The following is a 4,729-nucleotide window of genomic DNA, read 5'->3' as shown; positions in this document are numbered from 1 at the left end:
TTATCACCAATGTCTTCACCCATCCTCAATGTGATAAAAGGTTTCAGAACCACTTAAATTTCTCCTGCAAGGCAGTTTATTTACTAGGCCGAAATAAAAGAGGAATTGGGAGTCCATAAAAATGCTCTGGGCTGTGGCAAGTCTCTTCCTCTGACTCTCCGTTGGAACAGGCGAGAGGAGGAAGGGGAGCCTCTCTGCCTCCGATGTGTGCAGGTCCATTCACTCGATCAATTTCTTCCCATTGAAGAAGGTAAAACAGCTGCCGGGAGGCTAGTCCAATAAGACAGTTGTAGGCAGGGGAAACCCAATAAACCCTTGTAGGCTTGGGCAGAGTGCAATTCAAAACAAAGGGATGCTACAAGGGATTTGTTTTTAAATCGTTTGGTCTAAGTTCTGAGTTGTACTATGGTAACACACTCAACAGTATCCACAGGATAACTATATTGCTTTGAATGAGTAAATGAATTAATGGAAGGTCAGAAGGAAAACAGAGCAGGGGGATTAGATATTTCAAAAAAATCTTTACTGAGAACAAGTTGTGGGAGATAAATGTACAAATTAATGTTAGCAACAAATCATGAACAAAGATTGAGGACAATTTATCTGTAGTTCATGACTAAACACATCAGCTCCAAATTAGTAAATAAAAACAACCCAAAATGATTAATTAAATGTGGTTGTAAATCTGTGTTGTGAAACAACATTAGTGGAGTTGATGGAATGTCGACGTTTCGGTCTCGGTCGCTGACGTCAAGAAGACCATCATCAGGACGATGACTATTCAATTGCTGAAGCAAAGACTCCCTTTGGGGTGTGAAAGGGTGTGTCTCCTTAGAATGGCTGTCGCAAAATTATTTTTAGATTAAAACATCAATGGGATTCTTGGAAAAACATGCAAACCGCCTTAGTTGGTTGCGTTAGGTGAAATAAAACACCGGGGGTGTGAGACGCTGTTAATTTCTGTGCGTTCTCTTATAATTGGAGAAGACGCCTCAATTGATTGCTCAACACGAGTTAACACATTGAAAGTGTTCGACGTTGTTCGGATCTGTTAGTTCTTTTAACAGAGATTCAGTTTGAAGAGACAGCGTATCCTCAATCGGCAAAACGACGTGTCGTGGCTCACTGGTCAAAACTGATTGACCAGTGAGCCACGACACGTCGTTTTGCCGATTGAGGATACGCTGTCTCTTCAAACTGAATCTCTGTTAAAAGAACTAACAGATCCGAACAACGTCGAACACTTTCAATGTGTTAACTCGTGTTGAGCAATCAATTGAGGCGTCTTCTCCAATTATAAGAGAACGCACAGAAATTAACAGCGTCTCACACCCCCGGTGTTTTATTTCACCTAACGCAACCAACTAAGGCCGTTTGCATGTTTTTCCAAGAATCCCATTGATGTTTTAATCTAAAAATAATTTTGCGACAGCCATTCTAAGGAGACACACCCTTTCACACCCCAAGGGAGTCTTTGCTTCAGCAATTGAATAGTCATCGTCCTGATGATGGTCTTCTTGACCTCAGCGACCGAGACCGAGACCGAGACCGAAACGTCGACATTCCATCAACTCCACTAATGTTGTTTCACAACACAGATTTACAACCACATTTAATTAATCATTTTGGGTTGTTTTTATTTACTAATTTGGAGCTGATGTGTTTAGTCATGAACTACAGATAAATTGTCCTCAATCTTTGTGCAAGATTTCTTGCTAACATTAATTTGTACATTTATCTCCCACAACTTGTTCTCAGTAAAGATTTTTTTGAAATATCTAATCCCCCTGCTCTGTTTTCCTTCTGACCTTCCATTAATTCATTTACTCATTCAAAGCAATATAGTTATCCTGTGGATACTGTTGAGTGTGTTACCATAGTACAACTCAGAACTTAGTCCAATAAGACAGCACATGGAGAAGACGCTGAAGTACAGGACATGGACGTTTGTGGACTTGGGGTCCTTCATCTCTTCCTCACTCTTCTTAATGTAAGGCGAAGTTATTGACAATAGACTCAGACAGGTCCTCGAAGTGCTGCAGCTCAACCTCAAAGGGCTTCTGCTTCTCCACCATAGCAGTCTCTCCAGAATTATTATCTTCCACTCCATGTTTCATGTCTAGGAACACAAGCTGGTCCTGCACTTGGCCATACCCCACAGGAAGCTGACTCTCAAAGCATACCTCAAACATGTAATTCTCTTCTGTAGTGAAGGGAAATTTCCCTTTCAAAGCATCTTCCTTGGAGCAGAAGATGTGCCCTGCAGAGTCTGTGATCTTCAAATGGGACTTCATCCCAGGCTTTTCACTCACCTTGTATTTCCTAGCCCTAGTATGTCCTGGTGGATCTCCTCTTGTAGTCACTTGCGGCCATTGGACGGAAGGTGAAATCATAATGGCTGCACTGGCACAAAAATAAGCCTCAACAGCAGCAAACGATGGGAGCTGATAGGAATTATGAGTTTAGCACCTAAAGAATTGCAATTTATAACCCTCTTTAATGGTAAAGTCAGATTTTAAGTTATAAGTCTGAAAATGCCACTTATAGAAAGTTGACATTATCTTGGCCTATCCATTTGATGCCTGCAGCCTATTTCCTGGGTCTTTGTATATTGCCCCCAGGCGGTGCGACAAAGGAGCATAGATGTTGGCAGGATGGGCCATATCTATCTTGATAAGGGGGTGGTGTAATCACCTACCACAAGTGCACAAAACAAAGGCTCTGACTAAATACACTCTCAAAAGGCTTGACACTAGTCTATTGTGACCCCAGACAATCTGTGTCCAGGGCAGAGAGACAGGAAATTCTAAGCACCTCTTGGGGTGGAATCCTCCAGAAACGTATCCAAAGTGGGCATCAGGTTTAAGTATTGGACCCTCAGACCCAACTCCTCAGTACACATCAAGACCTGTGGAAGACTCTGAAGGACTGCTGTGGTACTCTGCAAGAAGGACTGCTACTCCACTGCCCTGCTGCATAAATGAAAGTACTGGACCTGCATCTTGAACCCAGGACCACCAGGTTGGCTCCAATGGTTAGTTGGCTGGCCTCCTGATCAGAACCTCAGCGACAGAAAAGGTTCAAACCCCCTTGAACCCAGCATCTGGGCTCTGTCTACGGTGAATCCTACTCCTACATTGTGCCACCCTAGGCCTGGGCCCTTGGAAGCGAGCCTGAAGGTGCTCTGCCAGCCCAGCTGTGATCCTGTAGTCGGAACCAACGCTACAGTTGGCACTTTGTGCTTCTAGACACTATTTTCACTGAAAACTTTGAAAATGCATATCTCCGGTTGTACTAATTGGAATTATGTCCTTTTGGTCTTAAAAAATGATTAAATTGGTGCGGGATTTTTTTCTTGTGCTGTATTTTCACTTCATTACTGTTTGAAATGCTGTACAAATACTTTACACATTTTCTCTAAGTTAAGCTTGCCTGCTTTGTGTCAAGCCACCAGAGGGCGAAGCAAAGTTTAATTTGGGGTTTGCTTGCGTTTCACCCTAAAAGAGATTGTGGCTGCTGCTTAAGTAGGGTTTCACCGCGCTCAATTAGTAACCCAATTTCCAACAGTAGGAAAATAAATAAATAAACTTAATTATCTCATGAAGTGCAGTTAGCTACACAGATAATCAAACAGTAGTCTTGTTGATCAGGTTACAGATACCTTGAAGTTTCAGACCACATATGGTTAACCCGCCTTACAAATTAGGATTTCAGTCATCTGTAGTGAATATCACCTAGATATCCATTATAAATATATATTAGGAAAATGAATCATTTTGCCTGCCTACATCACCTTGTCAGTTTATAAAAATGTATACATTTTGGGATCTAACACTTTTGATTTTAGAAAAATAAGGTAAATTTCCCTAAAACAAGTATAAAAGAAAAATAAAACCACCTCTTTCTATTTATTCGATACATGTTCGGTGCCCAAACTGCAATTTATCATTTTTATAACTTGCTCACATTGCTACACAATGATACACATGGGCACTGGATCATATGGCAAATCCTCTCTCTGTTTCATCAGGCTCACCAGGTGCAGTTTACAAGAACCTTGGTAATATCACAATTTGATTAATGTTGTGTACACTCGTCTTCCTGAAAAGTTGTTAGCCAGGTTACAGAGGCTTCAAAATCAAACTGCCACATGCTACCCGAATAGCTGAAGAAATTAAACCACATGAATCTAGCCTTGAAAGAGCTTTATTGGTTTCCAAAAACTGCTTAGATTAAGCCTAAATTACTCTGCCTATGAGAGGCAAAGGTCCAAGATACCTACAAAGACTTATGTTCCATACCATTCCAGGGCACACAAGCACTTCTTCAAACCTAAGTACTCAAAAGGTGCTTCTATAAGATCAAACACTAAGGCAGATTTTTGAGAGTTAAGGGCTCTAGACTGAGGAATAGATTGATCCCAAACAATGGGACAGAGATCACCATTGACATTTAACTATCCTTGCTGTCTCTTAACTGACTTAACTGAACATTTATTGCACAGAGGATCATTATGAGGAATTTTAGCTAGGGACTACCATTACAGATGAGATACTAACTCTTCTCTATCAAACTGTGCACTTACTACACTGCCCTTTGAATTAATTGAGTTGCCACCATTATGCCAGAGTCAACATAATGCCAGCGGTAGTCACCATCATGCCATTAACGTCAACAGCATGGTGTGAATTAGCATTTCCTATGCCACATCCAACACTGATAAACCAAT

The 4,729-nt window shown here is 41.3% G+C and overlaps 1 pseudogene; it reads right to left on the bottom strand.

Moving 5' to 3' along the window:
• Positions 1–219: 219 nt before the first annotated feature.
• LOC147677961 (transmembrane emp24 domain-containing protein 10 pseudogene) lies at positions 220–4,152 on the bottom strand (annotated as a pseudogene).
• Positions 4,153–4,729: the final 577 nt, after the last annotated feature.

The sequence above is a fragment of the Lissotriton vulgaris genome, chromosome 12 (genome assembly GCF_964263255.1).
Source record: "Lissotriton vulgaris chromosome 12, aLisVul1.2, whole genome shotgun sequence".
Taxonomy (NCBI): Eukaryota; Metazoa; Chordata; class Amphibia; order Caudata; family Salamandridae; genus Lissotriton; species Lissotriton vulgaris.
This window is presented reverse-complemented; position numbering and strand designations above follow the sequence as displayed.